This window comes from Hydractinia symbiolongicarpus, chromosome 11, assembly GCF_029227915.1.
Source record: "Hydractinia symbiolongicarpus strain clone_291-10 chromosome 11, HSymV2.1, whole genome shotgun sequence".
Classification (NCBI taxonomy): domain Eukaryota; kingdom Metazoa; phylum Cnidaria; class Hydrozoa; order Anthoathecata; family Hydractiniidae; genus Hydractinia; species Hydractinia symbiolongicarpus.
The window spans coordinates 18640750-18662893 of NC_079885.1; the positions used below are offsets into that span (position 1 = coordinate 18640750).

The 22144-nt window shown below is 48.3% G+C and overlaps 33 non-coding genes across 33 annotated transcripts; all 33 read left to right on the forward strand.

The window, feature by feature from the left end:
• The first annotated feature begins 353 nt into the window (after positions 1 to 353).
• On the forward strand, positions 354 to 474 carry LOC130619816 (U5 spliceosomal RNA). Its single transcript, XR_008980554.1, has one exon. It is a non-coding gene; the product is annotated as a U5 spliceosomal RNA (small nuclear RNA).
• A 548-nt stretch (positions 475 to 1022) lies between these two features.
• LOC130618793 (U5 spliceosomal RNA) lies at positions 1023 to 1143 on the forward strand. The gene has a single exon (XR_008979538.1). It is a non-coding gene; the product is annotated as a U5 spliceosomal RNA (small nuclear RNA).
• A 546-nt stretch (positions 1144 to 1689) lies between these two features.
• On the forward strand, positions 1690 to 1810 carry LOC130618814 (U5 spliceosomal RNA). The gene has a single exon (XR_008979559.1). It is a non-coding gene; the product is annotated as a U5 spliceosomal RNA (small nuclear RNA).
• Positions 1811 to 2358: 548 nt separating this feature from the next.
• Positions 2359 to 2479, forward strand: LOC130619817 (U5 spliceosomal RNA). Its single transcript, XR_008980555.1, has one exon. It is a non-coding gene; the product is annotated as a U5 spliceosomal RNA (small nuclear RNA).
• A 548-nt stretch (positions 2480 to 3027) lies between these two features.
• Positions 3028 to 3148, forward strand: LOC130619481 (U5 spliceosomal RNA). Its single transcript, XR_008980221.1, has one exon. It is a non-coding gene; the product is annotated as a U5 spliceosomal RNA (small nuclear RNA).
• A 546-nt stretch (positions 3149 to 3694) lies between these two features.
• On the forward strand, positions 3695 to 3815 carry LOC130619878 (U5 spliceosomal RNA). The gene has a single exon (XR_008980615.1). It is a non-coding gene; the product is annotated as a U5 spliceosomal RNA (small nuclear RNA).
• Positions 3816 to 4362: 547 nt separating this feature from the next.
• Positions 4363 to 4483, forward strand: LOC130619482 (U5 spliceosomal RNA). Its single transcript, XR_008980222.1, has one exon. It is a non-coding gene; the product is annotated as a U5 spliceosomal RNA (small nuclear RNA).
• A 748-nt stretch (positions 4484 to 5231) lies between these two features.
• Positions 5232 to 5352, forward strand: LOC130619483 (U5 spliceosomal RNA). Its single transcript, XR_008980223.1, has one exon. It is a non-coding gene; the product is annotated as a U5 spliceosomal RNA (small nuclear RNA).
• Positions 5353 to 5898: 546 nt separating this feature from the next.
• LOC130619485 (U5 spliceosomal RNA) lies at positions 5899 to 6019 on the forward strand. Its single transcript, XR_008980224.1, has one exon. It is a non-coding gene; the product is annotated as a U5 spliceosomal RNA (small nuclear RNA).
• Positions 6020 to 6566: 547 nt separating this feature from the next.
• Positions 6567 to 6687, forward strand: LOC130619703 (U5 spliceosomal RNA). Its single transcript, XR_008980442.1, has one exon. It is a non-coding gene; the product is annotated as a U5 spliceosomal RNA (small nuclear RNA).
• Positions 6688 to 7235: 548 nt separating this feature from the next.
• Positions 7236 to 7356, forward strand: LOC130619704 (U5 spliceosomal RNA). The gene has a single exon (XR_008980443.1). It is a non-coding gene; the product is annotated as a U5 spliceosomal RNA (small nuclear RNA).
• Positions 7357 to 7904: 548 nt separating this feature from the next.
• On the forward strand, positions 7905 to 8025 carry LOC130619486 (U5 spliceosomal RNA). The gene has a single exon (XR_008980225.1). It is a non-coding gene; the product is annotated as a U5 spliceosomal RNA (small nuclear RNA).
• Positions 8026 to 8570: 545 nt separating this feature from the next.
• LOC130619814 (U5 spliceosomal RNA) lies at positions 8571 to 8691 on the forward strand. The gene has a single exon (XR_008980553.1). It is a non-coding gene; the product is annotated as a U5 spliceosomal RNA (small nuclear RNA).
• Positions 8692 to 9239: 548 nt separating this feature from the next.
• LOC130619487 (U5 spliceosomal RNA) lies at positions 9240 to 9360 on the forward strand. Its single transcript, XR_008980226.1, has one exon. It is a non-coding gene; the product is annotated as a U5 spliceosomal RNA (small nuclear RNA).
• A 548-nt stretch (positions 9361 to 9908) lies between these two features.
• On the forward strand, positions 9909 to 10029 carry LOC130619489 (U5 spliceosomal RNA). The gene has a single exon (XR_008980229.1). It is a non-coding gene; the product is annotated as a U5 spliceosomal RNA (small nuclear RNA).
• A 546-nt stretch (positions 10030 to 10575) lies between these two features.
• On the forward strand, positions 10576 to 10696 carry LOC130619490 (U5 spliceosomal RNA). Its single transcript, XR_008980230.1, has one exon. It is a non-coding gene; the product is annotated as a U5 spliceosomal RNA (small nuclear RNA).
• Positions 10697 to 11244: 548 nt separating this feature from the next.
• LOC130619491 (U5 spliceosomal RNA) lies at positions 11245 to 11365 on the forward strand. Its single transcript, XR_008980231.1, has one exon. It is a non-coding gene; the product is annotated as a U5 spliceosomal RNA (small nuclear RNA).
• A 545-nt stretch (positions 11366 to 11910) lies between these two features.
• LOC130619492 (U5 spliceosomal RNA) lies at positions 11911 to 12031 on the forward strand. The gene has a single exon (XR_008980232.1). It is a non-coding gene; the product is annotated as a U5 spliceosomal RNA (small nuclear RNA).
• A 548-nt stretch (positions 12032 to 12579) lies between these two features.
• LOC130619810 (U5 spliceosomal RNA) lies at positions 12580 to 12700 on the forward strand. The gene has a single exon (XR_008980549.1). It is a non-coding gene; the product is annotated as a U5 spliceosomal RNA (small nuclear RNA).
• A 548-nt stretch (positions 12701 to 13248) lies between these two features.
• On the forward strand, positions 13249 to 13369 carry LOC130619792 (U5 spliceosomal RNA). Its single transcript, XR_008980531.1, has one exon. It is a non-coding gene; the product is annotated as a U5 spliceosomal RNA (small nuclear RNA).
• Positions 13370 to 13914: 545 nt separating this feature from the next.
• LOC130619493 (U5 spliceosomal RNA) lies at positions 13915 to 14035 on the forward strand. The gene has a single exon (XR_008980233.1). It is a non-coding gene; the product is annotated as a U5 spliceosomal RNA (small nuclear RNA).
• Positions 14036 to 14584: 549 nt separating this feature from the next.
• LOC130619496 (U5 spliceosomal RNA) lies at positions 14585 to 14705 on the forward strand. The gene has a single exon (XR_008980235.1). It is a non-coding gene; the product is annotated as a U5 spliceosomal RNA (small nuclear RNA).
• A 547-nt stretch (positions 14706 to 15252) lies between these two features.
• On the forward strand, positions 15253 to 15374 carry LOC130619763 (U5 spliceosomal RNA). The gene has a single exon (XR_008980501.1). It is a non-coding gene; the product is annotated as a U5 spliceosomal RNA (small nuclear RNA).
• Positions 15375 to 15921: 547 nt separating this feature from the next.
• Positions 15922 to 16042, forward strand: LOC130618787 (U5 spliceosomal RNA). The gene has a single exon (XR_008979531.1). It is a non-coding gene; the product is annotated as a U5 spliceosomal RNA (small nuclear RNA).
• Positions 16043 to 16589: 547 nt separating this feature from the next.
• LOC130619664 (U5 spliceosomal RNA) lies at positions 16590 to 16710 on the forward strand. Its single transcript, XR_008980402.1, has one exon. It is a non-coding gene; the product is annotated as a U5 spliceosomal RNA (small nuclear RNA).
• A 547-nt stretch (positions 16711 to 17257) lies between these two features.
• Positions 17258 to 17378, forward strand: LOC130619497 (U5 spliceosomal RNA). The gene has a single exon (XR_008980236.1). It is a non-coding gene; the product is annotated as a U5 spliceosomal RNA (small nuclear RNA).
• Positions 17379 to 17926: 548 nt separating this feature from the next.
• Positions 17927 to 18048, forward strand: LOC130618826 (U5 spliceosomal RNA). The gene has a single exon (XR_008979571.1). It is a non-coding gene; the product is annotated as a U5 spliceosomal RNA (small nuclear RNA).
• A 547-nt stretch (positions 18049 to 18595) lies between these two features.
• On the forward strand, positions 18596 to 18717 carry LOC130618827 (U5 spliceosomal RNA). The gene has a single exon (XR_008979572.1). It is a non-coding gene; the product is annotated as a U5 spliceosomal RNA (small nuclear RNA).
• A 545-nt stretch (positions 18718 to 19262) lies between these two features.
• Positions 19263 to 19383, forward strand: LOC130619811 (U5 spliceosomal RNA). Its single transcript, XR_008980550.1, has one exon. It is a non-coding gene; the product is annotated as a U5 spliceosomal RNA (small nuclear RNA).
• A 546-nt stretch (positions 19384 to 19929) lies between these two features.
• On the forward strand, positions 19930 to 20050 carry LOC130619937 (U5 spliceosomal RNA). Its single transcript, XR_008980673.1, has one exon. It is a non-coding gene; the product is annotated as a U5 spliceosomal RNA (small nuclear RNA).
• A 548-nt stretch (positions 20051 to 20598) lies between these two features.
• Positions 20599 to 20719, forward strand: LOC130619498 (U5 spliceosomal RNA). Its single transcript, XR_008980237.1, has one exon. It is a non-coding gene; the product is annotated as a U5 spliceosomal RNA (small nuclear RNA).
• Positions 20720 to 21264: 545 nt separating this feature from the next.
• Positions 21265 to 21385, forward strand: LOC130619499 (U5 spliceosomal RNA). Its single transcript, XR_008980238.1, has one exon. It is a non-coding gene; the product is annotated as a U5 spliceosomal RNA (small nuclear RNA).
• Positions 21386 to 21930: 545 nt separating this feature from the next.
• On the forward strand, positions 21931 to 22051 carry LOC130619921 (U5 spliceosomal RNA). Its single transcript, XR_008980658.1, has one exon. It is a non-coding gene; the product is annotated as a U5 spliceosomal RNA (small nuclear RNA).
• The last annotated feature ends 93 nt before the right edge of the window (positions 22052 to 22144 follow it).

Sequence of the window (22144 nt, forward strand, 5' to 3'; positions counted from 1 at the left end):
ATAATACATACGAGCTAATCAAAATCGGCTCGAGGAAAGAAATAAAGTTCAGAGACAACCAAAGGAGTCGAACTGCAGTAGAAACAAACTAGATGTAACGCAAGCCACTAGTACGACGTATTGCCTACAGGGACCACACTCTCCGAGACAGCGAACGCAACTTCCTAGTGATTCACGCGAACGCACTGAACTAGGTGATGTAGATCAGAAAGGTGAAAGTCCTTGTGTCAAGTCTACACCTCACGATGCAGCACCTTTTAAGCGTCCTCTACGAACGGACACACTGGCAAGCGGCACACCACAAGCAAAGGTTAAGTCGGCTCGAAGGCACAACAGGTCGCGCCGACTTACGACAACTCTGGGCTTTCTTCAGTTCACGCACAAATCTTTCGCCTTTTACTAAAGATTTCCGTGGAGAAGACCAAAACGATGAGTATATAGACGATTTTTCCACTGTCTCGCTTCGGCGGGACGATCACTAGTCTAAATGAAAAAACGTGCAGGAGGCCATACGCGGGCCTATCTCTCATCTCGCTCACAGAGACTTGGTAAGCACGGTCCACTCAATGGCTTCCCAAATGCGAAGAGTGAAGGCGGCAGACGGCAGGGGTTGAGCCAAGGGCCTTTCGGCCGTATCCCGCTCACAAGGTTTTTTTTTATTTTAGCAGAATAATACATACGAGCTAATCAAAATCGGCTCGAGGAAAGAAATAAAGTTCAGAGACAACCAAAGGAGTCGAACTGCAGTAGAAACAAACTAGATGTGACGCAAGCCACTAGTACGACGTATTGCCTACAGGGACCACACTCTCCGAGACAGCGAACGCAACTTCCTAGTGATTCACGCGAACGCACTGAACTAGGTGATGTAGATCAGAAAGGTGAAAGTCCTTGTGTCAAGACTACACCTCACGATGCAGCACCTTTTAAGCGTCCTCTACGAACGGACACACTGGCAAGCGGCACACCACAAGCAAAGGTTAAGTCGGCTCGAAGGCACAACAGGTCGCGCCGACTTACGACAACTCTGGGCTTTCTTCAGTTCACGCACAAATCTTTCGCCTTTTACTAAAGATTTCCGTGGAGAAGGCCAAAACGATGAGTATATAGACAATTTTTCTACTGTCTCGCTTCGGCGGGACGATCACTAGTCTAAATGAAAAAACGTGCAGGAGGCCATACGCGGGCCTATCTCTCATCTCGCTCACAGAGACTTGGTAAGCACGGTCCACTCAATGGCTTTCCAAATGCGAAGAGTGAAGGCCGCAGACGGCAGGGGTTGAGCCAAGGGCCTTTCGGCCGTATCCCGCTCACAAGTTTTTTTTTTTTTAGCAGAATAATACATACGAGCTAATCAAAATCGGCTCGAGGAAAGATATAAAGTTCAGAGACAACCAAAGGAGTCGAACTGCAGTAGAAACAAACTAGATGTAACGCAAGCCACTAGTACGACGTATTGCCTACAGGGACCACACTCTCCGAGACAGCGAACGCAACTTCCTAGTGATTCACGCGAACGCACTCAACTAGGTGATGTAGATCAGAAAGGTGAAAGTCCTTGTGTCAAGTCTACACCTCACGATGCAGCACCTTTCAAGCGTCCTCTACGAACGGACACACTGGCAAGCGGCACACCACAAGCAAAGGTTAAGTCGGCTCGAAGGCACAACAGGTCGCGCCGACTTACGACAACTCTGGGCTTTCTTCAGTTCACGCACAAATCTTTCGCCTTTTACTAAAGATTTCCGTGGAGAAGGCCAAAAAGATGAGTATATAGACGATTTTTCTACTGTCTCGCTTCGGCGGGACGATCACTAGTCTAAATGAAAAAACGTGCAGGAGGCCATACGCGGGCCTATCTCTCATCTCGCTCACAGAGACTTGGTAAGCACGGTCCACTCAATGGCTTTCCAAATGCGAAGAGTGAAGGCCGCAGACGGCAGGGGTTGAGCCAAGGGCCTTTCGGCCGTATCCCGCTCACAAGTTTTTTTTTTTTTTTAGCAGAATAATACATACGAGCTAATCAAAATCGGCTCGAGGAAAGAAATAAAGTTCAGAGACAACCAAAGGAGTCGAACTGCAGTAGAAACAAACTAGATGTAACGCAAGCCACTAGTACGACGTATTGCCTACAGGGACCACACTCTCCGAGACAGCGAACGCAACTTCCTAGTGATTCACGCGAACGCACTGAACTAGGTGATGTAGATCAGAAAGGTGAAAGTCCTTGTGTCAAGTCTACACCTCACGATGCAGCACCTTTTAAGCGTCCTCTACGAACGGACACACTGGCAAGCGGCACACCACAAGCAAAGGTTAAGTCGGCTCGAAGGCACAACAGGTCGCGCCGACTTACGACAACTCTGGGCTTTCTTCAGTTCACGCACAAATCTTTCGCCTTTTACTAAAGATTTCCGTGGAGAAGACCAAAACGATGAGTATATAGACGATTTTTCCACTGTCTCGCTTCGGCGGGACGATCACTAGTCTAAATGAAAAAACGTGCAGGAGGCCATACGCGGGCCTATCTCTCATCTCGCTCACAGAGACTTGGTAAGCACGGTCCACTCAATGGCTTCCCAAATGCGAAGAGTGAAGGCGGCAGACGGCAGGGGTTGAGCCAAGGGCCTTTCGGCCGTATCCCGCTCACAAGGTTTTTTTTTATTTTAGCAGAATAATACATACGAGCTAATCAAAATCGGCTCGAGGAAAGAAATAAAGTTCAGAGACAACCAAAGGAGTCGAACTGCAGTAGAAACAAACTAGATGTGACGCAAGCCACTAGTACGACGTATTGCCTACAGGGACCACACTCTCCGAGACAGCGAACGCAACTTCCTAGTGATTCACGCGAACGCACTGAACTAGGTGATGTAGATCAGAAAGGTGAAAGTCCTTGTGTCAAGACTACACCTCACGATGCAGCACCTTTTAAGCGTCCTCTACGAACGGACACACTGGCAAGCGGCACACCACAAGCAAAGGTTAAGTCGGCTCGAAGGCACAACAGGTCGCGCCGACTTACGACAACTCTGGGCTTTCTTCAGTTCACGCACAAATCTTTCGCCTTTTACTAAAGATTTCCGTGGAGAAGGCCAAAACGATGAGTATATAGACGATTTTTCTACTGTCTCGCTTCGGCGGGACGATCACTAGTCTAAATGAAAAAACGTGCAGGAGGCCATACGCGGGCCTATCTCTCATCTCGCTCACAGAGACTTGGTAAGCACGGTCCACTCAATGGCTTTCCAAATGCGAAGAGTGAAGGCCGCAGACGGCAGGGGTTGAGCCAAGGGCCTTTCGGCCGTATCCCGCTCACAAGTTTTTTTTTTTTTAGCAGAATAATACATACGCGCTAATCAAAATCGGCTCGAGGAAAGATATAAAGTTCAGAGACAACCAAAGGAGTCGAACTGCAGTAGAAACAAACTAGATGTAACGCAAGCCACTAGTACGACGTATTGCCTACAGGGACCACACTCTCCGAGACAGCGAACGCAACTTCCTAGTGATTCACGCGAACGCACTGAACTAGGTGATGTAGATCAGAAAGGTGAAAGTCCTTGTGTCAAGTCTACACCTCACGATGCAGCACCTTTTAGGCGTCCTCTACGAACGGACACACTGGCAAGCGGCACACCACAAGCAAAGGTTAAGTCGGCTCGAAGGCACAACAGGTCGCGCCGACTTACGACAACTCTGGGCTTTCTTCAGTTCACGCACAAATCTTTCGCCTTTTACTGAAGATTTCCGTGGAGAAGGCCAAAAGAATGAGTATATAGACGATTTTTCTACTGTCTTGCTTCGGCGGGACGATCACTAGTCTAAATGAAAAAACGTGCAGGAGGCCATACGCGGGCCTATCTCTCATCTCGCTCACAGAGACTTGGTAAGCACGGTCCACTCAATGGCTTTCCAAATGCCAAGAGTGAAGGCCGCAGACGGCAGGGGTTGAGCCAAGGGCCTTTCGGCCGTATCCCGCTCACAAGGTTTTTTTTTTTTTAGCAGAATAATACATACGAGCTAATCAAAATCGGCTCGAGGAAAGAAATAAAGTTCAGAGACAACCAAAGGAGTCGAACTGCAGTAGAAACAAACTAGATGTAACGCAAGCCACTAGTACGACGTATTGCCTACAGGGACCACACTCTCCGAGACAGCGAACGCAACTTCCTAGTGATTCACGCGAACGCACTCAACTAGGTGATGTAGATCAGAAAGGTGAAAGTCCTTGTGTCAAGTCTACACCTCACGAAGCAGCACCTTTTAAGCGTCCTCTACGAACGGACACACTGGCAAGCGGCACACCACAAGCAAAGGTTAAGTCGACTCGAAGGCACAACAGGTCGCGCCGACTTACGACAACTCTGGGCTTTCTTCAGTTCACGCACAAATCTTTCGCCTTTTACTAAAGATTTCCGTGGAGAAGGCCAAAACGATGAGTATATAGACGATTTTTCTACTGTCTCGCTTCGGCGGGACGATCACTAGTCTAAATGAAAAAACGTGCAGGAGGCCATACGCGGGCCTATCTCTCATCTCGCTCACAGAGACTTGGTAAGCACGGTCCACTCAATGGCTTTCCAAATGCGAAGAGTGAAGGCGGCAGACGGCAGGGGTTGAGCCAAGGGCCTTTCGGCCGTATCCCGCTCACAAGTTTTTTTTTTTTTTTAGCAGAATAATACATACGAGCTAATCAAAATCGGCTCGAGGAAAGAAATAAAGTTCAGAGACAACCAAAGGAGTCGAACTGCAGTAGAAACAAACTAGATGTAACGCAAGCCACTAGTACGACGTATTGCCTACAGGGACCACACTCTCCGAGACAGCGAACGCAACTTCCTAGTGATTCACAAGTTTTTTTTTTTTTTTAGCAGAATAATACATACGAGCTAATCAAAATCGGCTCGAGGAAAGAAATAAAGTTCAGAGACAACCAAAGGAGTCGAACTGCAGTAGAAACAAACTAGATGTAACGCAAGCCACTAGTACGACGTATTGCCTACAGGGACCACACTCTCCGAGACAGCGAACGCAACTTCCTAGTGATTCACGCGAACGCACTGAACTAGGTGATGTAGATCAGAAAGGTGAAAGTCCTTGTGTCAAGTCTACACCTCACGATGCAGCACCTTTTAAGCGTCCTCTACGAACGGACACACTGGCAAGCGGCACACCACAAGCAAAGGTTAAGTCGGCTCGAAGGCACAACAGGTCGCGCCCACTTACGACAACTCTGGGCTTTCTTCAGTTCACGCACAAATCTTTCGCCTTTTACTAAAGATTTCCGTGGAGAAGGCCAAAACGATGAGTATATAGACGATTTTTCTACTGTCTCGCTTCGGCGGGACGATCACTAGTCTAAATGAAAAAACGTGCAGGAGGCCATACGCGGGCCTATCTCTCATCTCGCTCACAGAGACTTGGTAAGCACGGTCCACTCAATGGCTTTCCAAATGCGAAGAGTGAAGGCGGCAGACGGCAGGGGTTGAGCGAAGGGCCTTTCGGCCGTATCCCGCTCACAAGTTTTTTTTTTTTTAGCAGAATAATACATACGAGCTAATCAAAATCGGCTCGAGGAAAGAAATAAAGTTCAGAGACAACCAAAGGAGTCGAACTGCAGTAGAAACAAACTAGATGTAACGCAAGCCACTAGTACGACGTATTGCCTACAGGGACCACACTCTCCGAGACAGCGAACGCAACTTCCTAGTGATTCACGCGAACGCACTGAACTAGGTGATGTAGATCAGAAAGGTGAAAGTCCTTGTGTCAAGTCTACACCTCACGATGCAGCACCTTTTAAGCGTCCTCTACGAACGGACACACTGGCAAGCGGCACACCACAAGCTAAGGTTAAGTCAGCTCGAAGGCACAACAGGTCGCGCCGACTTACGACAACTCTGGGCTTTCTTCAGTTCACGCACAAATCTTTCGCCTTTTACTAAAGATTTCCGTGGAGAAGGCCAAAACGATGAGTATATAGACGATTTTTCTACTGTCTCGCTTCGGCGGGACGATCACTAGTCTAAATGAAAAAACGTGCAGGAGGCCATACGCGGGCCTATCTCTCATCTCGCTCACAGAGACTTGGTAAGCACGGTCCACTCAATGGCTTTCCAAATGCGAAGAGTGAAGGCCGCAGACGGCAGGGGTTGAGCCAAGGGCCTTTCGGCCGTATCCCGCTCACAACTTTTTTTTTTTTTTAGCAGAATAATACATACGAGCTAATCAAAATCGGCTCGAGGAAAGAAATAAAGTTCAGAGACAACCAAAGGAGTCGAACTGCAGTAGAAACAAACTAGATGTAACGCAAGCCACTAGTACGACGTATTGCCTACAGGGACCACACTCTCCGAGACAGCGAACGCAACTTCCTAGTGATTCACGCGAACGCACTCAACTAGGTGATGTAGATCAGAAAGGTGAAAGTCCTTGTGTCAAGTCTACACCTCACGATGCAGCACATTTTAAGCGTCCTCTACGAACGGACACACTGGCAAGCGGCACACCACAAGCAAAGGTTAAGTCGGCTCGAAGGCACAACAGGTCGCGCCGACTTACGACAACTCTGGGCTTTCTTCAGTTCACGCACAAATCTTTCGCCTTTTACTAAAGATTTCCGTGGAGAAGGCCAAAGCGATGAGTATATAGACGATTTTTCTACTGTCTCGCTTCGGCGGGACGATCACTAGTCTAAATGAAAAAACGTGCAGGAGGCCATACGCGGGCCTATCTCTCATCTCGCTCACAGAGACTTGGTAAGCACGGTCCACTCAATGGCTTTCCAAATGCGAAGAGTGAAGGCCGCAGACGGCAGGGGTTGAGCCAAGGGCCTTTCGGCCGTATCCCGCTCACAAGTTTTTTTTTTTTTTTAGCAGAATAATACATACGAGCTAATCAAAATCGGCTCGAGGAAAGAAATAAAGTTCAGAGACAACCAAAGGAGTCGAACTGCAGTAGAAACAAACTAGATGTAACGCAAGCCACTAGTACGACGTATTGCCTACAGGGACCACACTCTCCGAGACAGCGAACGCAACTTCCTAGTGATTCACGCGAACGCACTGAACTAGGTGATGTAGATCAGAAAGGTGAAAGTCCTTGTGTCAAGTCTACACCTCACGATGCAGCACCTTTTAAGCGTCCTCTACGAACGGACACACTGGCAAGCGGCACACCACAAGCAAAGGTTAAGTCGGCTCGAAGGCACAACAGGTCGCGCCAACTTACGACAACTCTGGGCTTTCTTCAGTTCACGCACAAATCTTTCGCCTTTTACTAAAGATTTCCGTGGAGAAGGCCAAAGCGATGAGTATATAGACGATTTTTCTACTGTCTCGCTTCGGCGGGACGATCACTAGTCTAAATGAAAAAACGTGCAGGAGGCCATACGCGGGCCTATCTCTCATCTCGCTCACAGAGACTTGGTAAGCACGGTCCACTCAATGGCTTTCCAAATGCGAAGAGTGAAGGCCGCAGACGGCAGGGGTTGAGCCAAGGGCCTTTCGGCCGTATCCCGCTCACAAGTTTTTTTTTTTTTTTAGCAGAATAATACATACGAGCTTATCAAAATCGGCTCGAGGAAAGAAATAAAGTTCAGAGACAACCAAAGGAGTCGAACTGCAGTAGAAACAAACTAGATGTAACGCAAGCCACTAGTACGACGTATTGCCTACAGGGACCACACTCTCCGAGACAGCGAACGCAACTTCCTAGTGATTCACGCGAACGCACTGAACTAGGTGATGTAGATCAGAAAGGTGAAAGTCCTTGTGTCAAGTCTACACCTCACGATGCAGCACCTTTTAAGCGTCCTCTACGAACGGACACACTGGCAAGCGGCACACCACAAGCAAAGGTTAAGTCGGCTCGAAGGCACAACAGGTCGCGCCAACTTTCGACAACTCTGGGCTTTCTTCAGTTCACGCACAAATCTTTCGCCTTTTACTAAAGATTTCCGTGGAGAAGGCCAAAACGATGAGTATATAGACGATTTTTCTACTGTCTCGCTTCGGCGGGACGATCACTAGTCTAAATGAAAAAACGTGCAGGAGGCCATACGCGGGCCTATCTCTCATCTCGCTCACAGAGACTTGGTAAGCACGGTCCACTCAATGGCTTTCCAAATGCGAAGAGTGAAGGCCGCAGACGGCAGGGGTTGAGCCAAGGGCCTTTCGGCCGTATCCCGCTCACAAGTTTTTTTTTTTTAGCAGAATAATACATACGAGCTAATCAAAATCGGCTCGAGGAAAGAAATAAAGTTCAGAGACAACCAAAGGAGTCGAACTGCAGTAGAAACAAACTAGATGTAACGCAAGCCACTAGTACGACGTATTGCCTACAGGGACCACACTCTCCGAGACAGCGAACGCAACTTCCTAGTGATTCACGCGAACGCACTGAACTAGGTGATGTAGATCAGAAAGGTGAAAGTCCTTGTGTCAAGTCTACACCTCACGATGCAGCACCTTTTAAGCGTCCTCTACGAACGGACACACTGGCAAGCGGCACACCACAAGCAAAGGTTAAGTCGGCTCGAAGGCACAACAGGTCGTGCCGACTTACGACAACTCTGGGCTTTCTTCAGTTCACGCACAAATCTTTCGCCTTTTACTAAAGATTTCCGTGGAGAAGGCCAAAACGATGAGTATATAGACGATTTTTCTACTGTCTCGCTTCGGCGGTACGATCACTAGTCTAAATGAAAAAATGTGCAGCAGGCCATACGCGGGCCTATCTCTCATCTCGCTCAAAGAGACTTGGTAAGCACGGTCCACTCAATGGCTTTCCAAATGCGAAGAGTGAAGGCCGCAGACGGCAGGGGTTGAGCCAAGGGCCTTTCGGCCGTATCCCGCTCACAAGTTTTTTTTTTTTTTTAGCAGAATAATACATACGAGCTAATCAAAATCGGCTCGAGGAAAGAAATAAAGTTCAGAGACAACCAAAGGAGTCGAACTGTAGTAGAAACAAACTAGATGTAACGCAAGCCACTAGTACGACGTATTGCCTACAGGGACCACACTCTCCGAGACAGCGAACGCAACTTCCTAGTGATTCACGCGAACGCACTGAACTAGGTGATGTAGATCAGAAAGGTGAAAGTCCTTGTGTCAAGTCTACACCTCACGATGCAGCACCTTTTAAGCGTCCTCTACGAACGGACACACTGGCAAGCGGCACACCACAAGCAAAGGTTAAGTCGGCTCGAAGGCACAACAGGTCGCGCCGACTTACGACAACTCTGGGCTTTCTTCAGTTCACGCACAAATCTTTCGCCTTTTACTAAAGATTTCCGTGGAGAAGGCCAAAACGATGAGTATATAGACGATTTTTCTACTGTCTCGCTTCGGCGGGACGATCACTAGTCTAAATGAAAAAACGTGCAGGAGGCCATACGCGGGCCTATCTCTCATCTCGCTCACAGAGAATTGGTAAGCACGGTCCACTCAATGGCTTTCCAAATGCGAAGAGTGAAGGCCGCAGACGGCAGGGGTTGAGCCAAGGGCCTTTCGGCCGTATCCCGCTCACAAGTTTTTTTTTTTTTTTAGCAGAATAATACATACGAGCTAATCAAAATCGGCTCGAGGAAAGAGATAAAGTTCAGAGACAACCAAAGGAGTCGAACTGCAGTAGAAACAAACTAGATGTAACGCAAGCCACTAGTACGACGTATTGCCTACAGGGACCACACTCTCCGAGACAGCGAACGCAACTTCCTAGTGATTCACGCGAACGCACTGAACTAGGTGATGTAGATCAGAAAGGTGAAAGTCCTTGTGTCAAGTCTACACCTCACGATGCAGCACCTTTTAAGCGTCCTCTACGAACGGACACACTGGCAAGCGGCACACCACAAGCAAAGGTTAAGTCGGCTCGAAGGCACAACAGGTCGCGCCGACTTACGACAACTCTGGGCTTTCTTCAGTTCACGCACAAATCTTTCGCCTTTTACTAAAGATTTCCGTGGAGAAGGCCAAAACGATGAGTATATAGACGATTTTTCTACTGTCTCGCTTCGGCGGGACGATCACTAGTCTAAATGAAAAAACGTGCAGGAGGCCATACGCGGGCCTATCTCTTATCTCGCTCACAGAGACTTGGTAAGCACGGTCCACTCAATGGCTTTCCAAATGCGAAGAGTGAAGGCCGCAGACGGCAGGGGTTGAGCCAAGGGCCTTTCGGCCGTATCCCGCTCACAAGTTTTTTTTTTTTTAGCAGAATAATACATACGAGCTAATCAAAATCGGCTCGAGGAAAGAAATAAAGTTCAGAGACAACCAAAGGAGTCGAACTGCAGTAGAAACAAACTAGATGTAACGCAAGCCACTAGTACGACGTATTGCCTACAGGGACCACACTCTCCGAGACAGCGAACGCAACTTCCTAGTGATTCACGCGAACGCACTGAACTAGGTGATGTAGATCAGAAAGGTGAAAGTCCTTGTGTCAAGTCTACACCTCACGATGCAGCACCTTTTAAGCGTCCTCTACGAACGGACACACTGGCAAGCGGCACACCACAAGCAAAGGTTAAGTCGGCTCGAAGGCACAACAGGTCGCGCCGACTTACGACAACTCTGGGCTTTCTTCAGTTCACGCACAAATCTTTCGCCTTTTACTAAAGATTTCCGTGGAGAAGGCCAAAACGATGAGTATATAGACGATTTTTCTACTGTCTCGCTTCGGCGGGACGATCACTAGTCTAAATGAAAAAACGTGCAGGAGGCCATACGCGGGCCTATCTCTCATCTCGCTCACAGAGACTTGGTAAGCACGGTCCACTCAATGGCTTTCCAAATGCGAAGAGTGAAGGCGGCAGACGGCAGGGGTTGAGCCAAGGGCCTTTCGGCCGTATCCCGCTCACAAGTTTTTTTTGTTTTTTAGCAGAATAATACATACGAGCTAATCAAAATCGGCTCGAGGAAAGAAATAAAGTTCAGAGACAACCAAAGGAGTCGAACTGCAGTAGAAACAAACTAGATGTAACGCAAGCCACTAGTACGACGTATTGCCTACAGGGACCACACTCTCCGAGACAGCGAACGCAACTTCCTAGTGATTCACGCGAACGCACTCAACTAGGTGATGTAGATCAGAAAGGTGAAAGTCCTTGTGTCAAGTCTACACCTCACGATGCAGCACCTTTTAAGCGTCCTCTACGAACGGACACACTGGCAAGCGGCACACCACAAGCAAAGGTTAAGTCGGCTCGAAGGCACAACAGGTCGCGCCGACTTACGACAACTCTGGGCTTTCTTCAGTTCACGCACAAATCTTTCGCCTTTTACTAAAGATTTCCGTGGAGAAGGCCAAAACGATGAGTATATAGACGATTTTTCTACTGTCTCGCTTCGGCGGGACGATCACTAGTCTAAATGAAAAAACGTGCAGGAGGCCATACGCGGGCCTATCTCTTATCTCGCTCACAGAGACTTGGTAAGCACGGTCCACTCAATGGCTTTCCAAATGCGAAGAGTGAAGGCCGCAGACGGCAGGGGTTGAGCCAAGGGCCTTTCGGCCGTATCCCGCTCACAAGTTTTTTTTTTTTAGCAGAATAATACATACGAGCTAATCAAAATCGGCTCGAGGAAAGAAATAAAGTTCAGAGACAACCAAAGGAGTCGAACTGCAGTAGAAACAAACTAGATGTAACGCAAGCCACTAGTACGACGTATTGCCTACAGGGACCACACTCTCCGAGACAGCGAACGCAACTTCCTAGTGATTCACGCGAACGCACTGAACTAGGTGATGTAGATCAGAAAGGTGAAAGTCCTTGTGTCAAGTCTACACCTCACGATGCAGCACCTTTTAAGCGTCCTCTACGAACGGACACACTGGCAAGCGGCACACCACAAGCAAAGGTTAAGTCGGCTCGAAGGCACAACAGGTCGCGCCGACTTACGACAACTCTGGGCTTTCTTCAGTTCACGCACAAATCTTTCGCCTTTTACTAAAGATTTCCGTGGAGAAGGCCAAAACGATGAGTATATAGACGATTTTTCTACTGTCTCGCTTCGGCGGGACGATCACTAGTCTAAATGAAAAAACGTGCAGGAGGCCATACGCGGGCCTATCTCTCATCTCGCTCACAGAGACTTGGTAAGCACGGTCCACTCAATGGCTTTCCAAATGCGAAGAGTGAAGGCGGCAGACGGCAGGGGTTGAGCCAAGGGCCTTTCGGCCGTATCCCGCTCACAAGTTTTTTTTGTTTTTTAGCAGAATAATACATACGAGCTAATCAAAATCGGCTCGAGGAAAGAAATAAAGTTCAGAGACAACCAAAGGAGTCGAACTGCAGTAGAAACAAACTAGATGTAACGCAAGCCACTAGTACGACGTATTGCCTACAGGGACCACACTCTCCGAGACAGCGAACGCAACTTCCTAGTGATTCACGCGAACGCACTCAACTAGGTGATGTAGATCAGAAAGGTGAAAGTCCTTGTGTCAAGTCTACACCTCACGATGCAGCACCTTTTAAGCGTCCTCTACGAACGGACACACTGGCAAGCGGCACACCACAAGCAAAGGTTAAGTCGGCTCGAAGGTACAACAGCTCGCGCCGACTTACGACAACTCTGGGCTTTCTTCAGTTCACGCACATATCTTTCGCCTTTTACTAAAGATTTCCGTGGAGAAGGCCAAAACGATGAGTATATAGACGATTTTTCTACTGTCTCGCTTCGGCGGGACGATCACTAGTCTAAATGAAAAAACGTGCAGGAGGCCATACGCGGGCCTATCTCTCATCTCGCTCACAGAGACTTGGTAAGCACGGTCCACTCAATGGCTTTCCAAATGCGAAGAGTGAAAGCCGCAGACGGCAGGGGTTGAGCCAAGGGCCTTTCGGCCGTATCCCGCTCACAAGTTTTTTTTTTTTTTTAGCAGAATAATACATACGAGCTAATCAAAATCGGCTCGAGGCAAGAAATAAAGTTCAGAGACAACCAAAGGAGTCGAACTGCAGTAGAAACAAACTAGATGTAACGCAAGCCACTAGTACGACGTATTGCCTACAGGGACCACACTCTCCGAGACAGCGAACGCAACTTCCTAGTGATTCACGCGAACGCACTGAACTAGGTGATGTAGATCAGAAAGGTGAAAGTCCTTGTGTCAAGTCTATATCTCACGATGCAGCACCTTTTAAGCGTCCTCTACGAACGGACACACTGGCAAGCGGCACACCACAAGCAAAGGTTAAGTCGGCTCGAAGGCACAACAGGTCGCGCCGACTTACGACAACTCTGGGCTTTCTTCAGTTCACGCACAAATCTTTCGCCTTTTACTAAAGATTTCCGTGGAGAAGGCCAAAACGATGAGAATATAGACGATTTTTCTACTGTCTCGCTTCGGCGGGACGATCACTAGTCTAAATGAAAAAACGTGCAGGAGGCCATACGCGGGCCTATCTCTCATCTCGCTCACAGAGACTTGGTAAGCACGGTCCATTCAATGGCTTTCCAAATGCGAAGAGTGAAGGCGGCAGACGGCAGGGGTTGAGCCAAGGGCCTTTCGGCCGTATCCCGCTCACAAGTTTTTTTTTTTTAGCAGAATAATACATACGAGCTAATCAAAATCGGCTCGAGGAAAGAAATAAAGTTCAGAGACAACCAAAGGAGTCGAACTGCAGTAGAAACAAACTAGATGTAACGCAAGCCACTAGTACGACGTATTGCCTACAGGGACCACACTCTCCGAGACAGCGAACGCAACTTCCTAGTGATTCACGCTAACGCACTCAACTAGGTGATGTAGATCAGAAAGGTGAAAGTCCTTGTGTCAAGTCTACACCTCACGATGCAGCACCTTTTAAGCGTCCTCTACGAACGGACACACTGGCAAGCGGCACACCACAAGCAAAGGTTAAGTCGGCTCGAAGGCACAACAGGTCGCGCCGACTTACGACAACTCTGGGCTTTCTTCAGTTCACGCACAAATCTTTCGCCTTTTACTAAAGATTTCCGTGGAGAAGGCCAAAACGATGAGTATATAGACGATTTTTCTACTGTCTCGCTTCGGCGGGACGATCACTAGTCTAAATGAAAAAACGTGCAGGAGGCCATACGCGGGCCTATCTCTCATCTCGCTCACAGAGACTTGGTAAGCACGGTCCACTCAATGGCTTTCCAAATGCAAAGAGTGAAGGCCGCAGACGGCAGGGGTTGAGCCAAGGGCCTTTCGGCCGTATCCCGCTCACAAGTTTTTTTTTTTTTTTTAGCAGAATAATACATACGAGCTAATCAAAATCGGCTGGAGGAAAGAAATAAAGTTCAGAGACAACCAAAGGAGTCGAACTGCAGTAGAAACAAACTAGATGTAACGCAAGCCACTAGTACGACGTATTGCCTACAGGGACCACACTCTCCGAGACAGCGAACGCAACTTCCTAGTGATTCACGCGAACGCACTCAACTAGGTGATGTAGATCAGAAAGGTGAAAGTCCTTGTGTCAAGTCTACACCTCACGATGCAGCACCTTTTAAGCGTCCTCTACGAACGGACACACTGGCAAGCGGCACACCACAAGCAAAGGTTAAGTCGGCTCGAAGGTACAGCAGGTCGCGCCGACTTACGACAACTCTGGGCTTTCTTCAGTTCACGCACAAATCTTTCGCCTTTTACTAAAGATTTCCGTGGAGAAGGCCAAAACGATGAGTATATAGACGATTTTTCTACTGTCTCGCTTCGGCGGGACGATCACTAGTCTAAATGAAAAAACGTGCAGGAGGCCATACGCGGGCCTATCTCTCATCTCGCTCACAGAGACTTGGTAAGCACGGTCCACTCAATGGCTTTCCAAATGCAAAGAGTGAAGGCCGCAGACGGCAGGGGTTGAGCCAAGGGCCTTTCGGCCGTATCCCGCTCACAAGTTTTTTTTTTTTTTAGCAGAATAATACATACGAGCTAATCAAAATCGGCTCGAGGAAAGAAATAAAGTTCAGAGACAACCAAAGGAGTCGAACTGCAGTAGAAACAAACTAGATGTAACGCAAGCCACTAGTACGACGTATTGCCTACAGGGACCACACTCTCCGAGACAGCGAACGCAACTTCCTAGTGATTCACGCGAACGCACTGAACTAGGTGATGTAGATCAGAAAAGTGAAAGTCCTTGTGTCAAGTCTACACCTCACGATGCAGCACCTTTTAAGCGTCCTCTACGAACGGACACACTGGCAAGCGGCACACCACAAGCAAAGGTTAAGTCGGCTCGAAGGCACAACAGGTCGCGCCGACTTACGACAACTCTGGGCTTTCTTCAGTTCACGCACAAATCTTTCGCCTTTTACTAAAGATTTCCGTGGAGAAGGCCAAAACGATGAGTATAGAGACAATTTTTCTACTGTCTCCCTTCGGCAGGACGATCACTAGTCTAAATGAAAAAACGTGCAGGAGGCCATACGCTTGCCTATCTCTCATCTCGCTCACAGAGACTTGGTAAGCACGGTCCACTCAATGGCTTTCCAAATGCGAAGAGTGAAGGCCGCAGACGGCAGGGGTTGAGCCAAGGGCCTTTCGGCCGTATCCCGCTCACAAGTTTTTTTTTTTTTTTAGCAGAATAATATATACGAGCTAATCAAAATCGGCTCGAGGAAAGAAATAAAGTTCAGAGACAACCAAAGGAGTCGAACTGCAGTAGAAACAAACTAGATGTAACGCAAGCCACTAGTACGACGTATTGCCTACAGGGACCACACTCTCCGAGACAGCGAACGCAACTTCCTAGTGATTCACGCGAACGCACTCAACTAGGTGATGTAGATCAGAAAGGTGAAAGTCCTTGTGTCAAGTCTACACCTCACGATGCAGCACCTTTTAAGCGTCCTCTACGAACGGACACACTGGCAAGCGGCACACCACAAGCAAAGGTTAAGTCGGCTCGAAGGCACAACAGGTCGCGCCGACTTACGACAACTCTGGGCTTTCTTCAGTTCACGCACAAATCTTTCGCCTTTTACTAAAGATTTCCGTGGAGAAGGCCAAAACGATGAGTATATAGACGATTTTTTTACTGTCTCGCTTCGGCGGGACGATCACTAGTCTAAATGAAAAAACGTGCAGGAGGCCATACGCGGGCCTATCTCTCATCTCGCTCACAGAGACTTGGTAAGCACGGTCCACTCAATGGCTTTCCAAATGCAAAGAGTGAAGGCCGCAGACGGCAGGGGTTGAGCCAAGGGCCTTTCGGCCATACCGCTCACAAGTTTTTTTTTTTTTTTTAGCAGAATAATACATACGAGCTAATCAAAATCGGCTCGAGGAAAGAAATAAAGTTCAGAGACAACCAAAGGAGTCGAACTGCAGTAGAAACAAACTAGATGTAACGCAAGCCACTAGTACGACGTATTGCCTACAGGGACCACACTCTCCGAGACAGCGAACGCAACTTCCTAGTGATTCACGCGAACGCACTGAACTAGGTGATGTAGATCAGAAAAGTGAAAGTCCTTGTGTCAAGTCTACACCTCACGATGCAGCACCTTTTAAGCGTCCTCTACGAACGGACACACTGGCAAGCGGCACACCACAAGCAAAGGTTAAGTCGGCTCGAAGGCACAACAGGTCGCGCCGACTTACGACAACTCTGGGCTTTCTTCAGTTCACGCACAAATCTTTCGCCTTTTACTAAAGATTTCCGTGGAGAAGGCCAAAACGATGAGTACATAGACGATTTTTCTACTGTCTCGCTTCGGCGGGACGATCACTAGTCTAAATGAAAAAACGTGCAGGAGGCCATACGCGGGCCTATCTCTCATCTCGCTCACAGAGACTTGGTAAGCACGGTCCATTCAATGGCTTTCCAAATGCGAAGAGTGAAGGCCGCAGACGGCAGGGGTTGAGCCAAGGGCCTTTCGGCCGTATCCCGCTCACAAGTTTTTTTTTTTTTTAGCAGAATAATACATACGAGCTAATCAAAATCGGCTCGAGGAAAGAAATAAAGTTCAGAGACAACCAAAGGAGTCGAACTGCAGTAGAAACAAACTAGATGTAACGCAAGCCACTAGTACGACGTATTGCCTACAGGGACCACACTCTCCGAGACAGCGAACGCAACTTCCTAGTGATTCACGCGAACGCACTCAACTAGGTGATGTAGATCAGAAAGGTGAAAGTCCTTGTGTCAAGTCTACACCTCACGATGCAGCACCTTTTAAGCGTCCTCTACGAACGGACACACTGGCAAGCGGCACACCACAAGCAAAGGTTAAGTCGGCTCGAAGGTACAACAGGTCGCGCCGACTTACGACAACTCTGGGCTTTCTTCAGTTCACGCACAAATCTTTCGCCTTTTACTAAAGATTTCCGTGGAGAAGGCCAAAACGATGAGTATATAGACGATTTTTCTACTGTCTCGCTTCGGCGGGACGATCACTAGTCTAAATGAAAAAACGTGCAGGAGGCCATACGCGGGCCTATCTCTCATCTCGCTCACAGAGACTTGGTAAGCACGGTCCACTCAATGGCTTTCCAAATGCAAAGAGTGAAGGCCGCAGACGGCAGGGGTTGAGCCAAGGGCCTTTCGGCCGTATCCCGCTCACAAGTTTTTTTTTTTTTTTAGCAGAATAATACATACGAGCTAATCAAAATCGGCTCGAGGAAAGAAATAAAGTTCAGAGACAACCAAAGGAGTCGAACTGCAGTAGAAACAAACTAGATGTAACGCAAGCCACTAGTACGACGTATTGCCTACAGGGACCACACTCTCCGAGACAGCGAACGCAACTTCCTAGTGATTCACGCGAACGCACTGAACTAGGTGATGTAGATCAGAAAAGTGAAAGTCCTTGTGTCAAGTCTACACCTCACGATGCAGCACCTTTTAAGCGTCCTCTACGAACGGACACACTGGCAAGCGGCACACCACAAGCAAAGGTTAAGTCGGCTCGAAGGCACAACAGGTCGCGCCGACTTACGACAACTCTGGGCTTTCTTCAGTTCACGCACAAATCTTTCGCCTTTTACTAAAGATTTCCGTGGAGAAGGCCAAAACGATGAGTATAGAGACAATTTTTCTACTGTCTCCCTTCGGCGGGACGATCACTAGTCTAAATGAAAAAACGTGCAGGAGGCCATACGCTTGCCTATCTCTCATCTCGCTCACAGAGACTTGGTAAGCACGGTCCACTCAATGGCTTTCCAAATGCAAAGAGTGAAGGCCGCAGACGGCAGGGGTTGAGCCAAGGGCCTTTCGGCCGTATCCCGCTCACAAGTTTTTTTTTTTTTTTAGCAGAATAATACATACGAGCTAATCAAAATCGGCTCGAGGAAAGAAATAAAGTTCAGAGACAACCAAAGGAGTCGAACTGCAGTAGAAACAAACTAGATGTAACGCAAGCCACTAGTACGACGTATTGCCTACAGGGACCACACTCTCCGAGACAGCGAACGCAACTTCCTAGTGATTCACGCGAACGCACTGAACTAGGTGATGTAGATCAGAAAAGTGAAAGTCCTTGTGTCAAGTCTACACCTCACGATGCAGCACCTTTTAAGCGTCCTCTACGAACGGACACACTGGCAAGCGGCACACCACAAGCAAAGGTTAAGTCGGCTCGAAGGCACAACAGGTCGCGCCGACTTACGACAACTCTGGGCTTTCTTCAGTTCACGCACAAATCTTTCGCCTTTTACTAAAGATTTCCGTGGAGAAGGCCAAAACGATGAGTATAGAGACAATTTTTCTACTGTCTCCCTTCGGCGGGACGATCACTAGTCTAAATGAAAAAACGTGCAGGAGGCCATACGCTTGCCTATCTCTCATCTCGCTCACAGAGACTTGGTAAGCACGGTCCACTCAATGGCTTTCCAAATGCGAAGAGTGAAGGCCGCAGACGGCAGGGGTTGAGCCAAGGGCCTTTCGGCCGTATCCCGCTCACAAGTTTTTTTTTTTTTAGCAGAATAATATATACGAGCTAATCAAAATCGGCTCGAGGAAAGAAATAAAGTTCAGAGACAACCAAAGGAGTCGAACTGCAGTAGAAACAAACTAGATGTAACGCAAGCCACTAGTACGACGTATTGCCTACAGGGACCACACTCTCCGAGACAGCGAACGCAACTTCCTAGTGATTCACGCGAACGCACTCAACTAGGTGATGTAGATCAGAAAGGTGAAAGTCCTTGTGTCAAGTCTACACCTCACGATGCAGCACCTTTTAAGCGTCCTCTACGAACGGACACACTGGCAAGCGGCACACCACAAGCAAAGGTTAAGTCGGCTCGAAGGTACAACAGGTCGCGCCGACTTACGACAACTCTGGGCTTTCTTCAGTTCACGCACATATCTTTCGCCTTTTACTAAAGATTTCCGTGGAGAAGGCCAAAACGATGAGTATATAGACGATTTTTCTACTGTCTCGCTTCGGCGGGACGATCACTAGTCTAAATGAAAAAACGTGCAGGAGGCCATACGCGGGCCTATCTCTCATCTCGCTCACAGAGACTTGGTAAGCACGGTCCACTCAATGGCTTTCCAAATGCAAAGAGTGAAGGCCGCAGACGGCAGGGGTTGAGCCAAGGGCCTTTCGGCCGTATCCCGCTCACAAGTTTTTTTTTTTTTAGCAGAATAATACATACGAGCTAATCAAAATCGGCTCGAGGAAAGAAATAAAGTTCAGAGACAACCAAAGGAGTCGAACTGCAGTAGAAACAAACTAGATGTAACGCAAGCCACTAGTACGACGTATTGCCTACAGGGACCACACTCTCCGAGACAGCGAACGCAACTTCCTAGTGATTCACGCGAACGCACTGAACTAGGTGATGTAGATCAGAAAGGTGAAAGTCCTTGTGTCAAGTCTACACCTCACGATGCAGCACCTTTTGAGCGTCCTCTACGAACGGACACACTGGCAAGCGGCACACCACAAGCAAAGGTTAAGTCGGCTCGAAGGCACAACAGGTCGCGCCGACTTACGACAACTCTGGGCTTTCTTCAGTTCACGCACAAATCTTTCGCCTTCTACTAAAGATTTTCGTGGAGAAGGCCAAAACGATGAGTATATAGACGATTTTTCTACTGTCTCGCTTCGGCGGGACGATCACTAGTCTAAATGAAAAAACGTGCAGGAGGCCATACGCGGGCCTATCTCTCATCTCGCTCACAGAGACTTGGTAAGCACGGTCCACTCAATGGCTTTCCAAATGCGAAGAGTGAAGGCCACAGACGGCAGGGGTTGAGCCAAGGGCCTTTCGGCCGTATCCCGCTCACAAGTTTTTTTTTTTTTTTAGCAGAATAATATATACGAGCTAATTAATATCGGCTCGAGGAAAGAAATAAAGTTCAGAGACAACCAAAGGAGTCGAACTGCAGTAGAAACAAACTAGATGTAACGCAAGCCACTAGTACGACGTATTGCCTACAGGGACCACACTCTCCGAGACAGCGAACGCAACTTCCTAGTGATTCACGCGAACGCACTGAACTAGGTGATGTAGATCAGAAAGGTGAAAGTCCTTGTGTCAAGTCTACACCTCACGATGCAGCACCTTTTAAGCGTCCTCTACGAACGGACACACTGGCAAGCGGCACACCACAAGCAAAGGTTAAGTCGGCTCGAAGGCACAACAGGTCGCGCCGACTTACGACAACTCTGGGCTTTCTTCAGTTCACGCACAAATCTTTCGCCTTTTACTAAAGATTTCCGTGGAGAAGGCCAAAACGATGAGTATATAGACGATTTTTCTACTGTCTCGCTTCGGCGGGACGATCACTAGTCTAAATGAAAAAACGTGCAGGAGGCCATACGCGGGCCTATCTCTCATCTCGCTCACAGAGACTTGGTAAGCACGGTCCACTCAATGGCTTTCCAAATGCGAAGAGTGAAGGCCGCAGACGGCAGGGGTTGAGCCAAGGGCCTTTCGGCCGTATCCCGCTCACAAGTTTTTTTTTTTTAGCAGAATAATACATACGAGCTAATCAAAATCGGCTCGAGGAAAGAAATAAAGTTCAGAGACAACCAAAGGAGTCGAACTGCAGTAGAAACAAACTAGATGTAACGCAAGCCACTAGTACGACGTATTGCCTACAGGGACCACACTCTCCGAGACAGCGAACGCAACTTCCTAGTGATTCACGCGAACGCACTCAACTAGGTGATGTAGATCAGAAAGGTGAAAGTCCTTGTGTCAAGTCTACACCTCACGATGCAGCACCTTTTAAGCGTCCTCTACGAACGGACACACTGGCAAGCGGCACACCACAAGCAAAGGTTAAGTCGGCTCGAAGGCACAACAGGTCGCGCCGACTTACGACAACTCTGGGCTTTCTTCAGTTCACGCACAAATCTTTCGCCTTTTACTAAAGATTTCCGTGGAGAAGGCCAAAACGATGAGTATATAGACGATTTTTCTACTGTCTCGCTTCGGCGGGACGATCACTAGTCTAAATGAAAAAACGTGCAGGAGGCCATACGCAGGCCTATCTCTCATCTCGCTCACAGAGACTTGGTAAGCACGGTCCACTCAATGGCTTTCCAAATGCGAAGAGTGAAGGCCGCAGACGGCAGGGGTTGAGCCAAGGGCCTTTCGGCCGTATCCCGCTCACAAGTTTTTTTTTTTTAGCAGAATAATACATACGAGCTAATCAAAATCGGCTCGAGGAAAGAAATAAAGTTCAGAGACAACCAAAGGAGTCGAACTGCAGTAGAAACAAACTAGATGTAACGCAAGCCACTAGTACGACGTATTGCCTACAGGGACCACACTCTCCGAGACAGCGAACGCAACTTCCTAGTGATTCACGCGAACGCACTGAACTAGGTGATGTAGATCAGAAAGGTGAAAGTCCTTGTGTCAAGTCTACACCTCACGATGCAGCACCTTTTAAGCGTCCTCTACGAACGGACACACTGGCAAGCGGCACACCACAAGCAAAGGTTAAGTCGGCTCGAAGGCACAACAGGTCGCGCCGACTTACGACAACTCTGGGCTTTCTTCAGTTCACGCACAAATCTTTCGCCTTTTACTTAAGATTTCCGTGGAGAAGGCCAAAACGATGAGTATATAGACGATTTTTCTACTGTCTCGCTTCGGCGGGACGATCACTAGTCTAAATGAAAAAACGTGCAGGAGGCCATACGCGGGCCTATCTCTCATCTCGCTCACAGAGACTTGGTAAGCACGGTCCACTCAA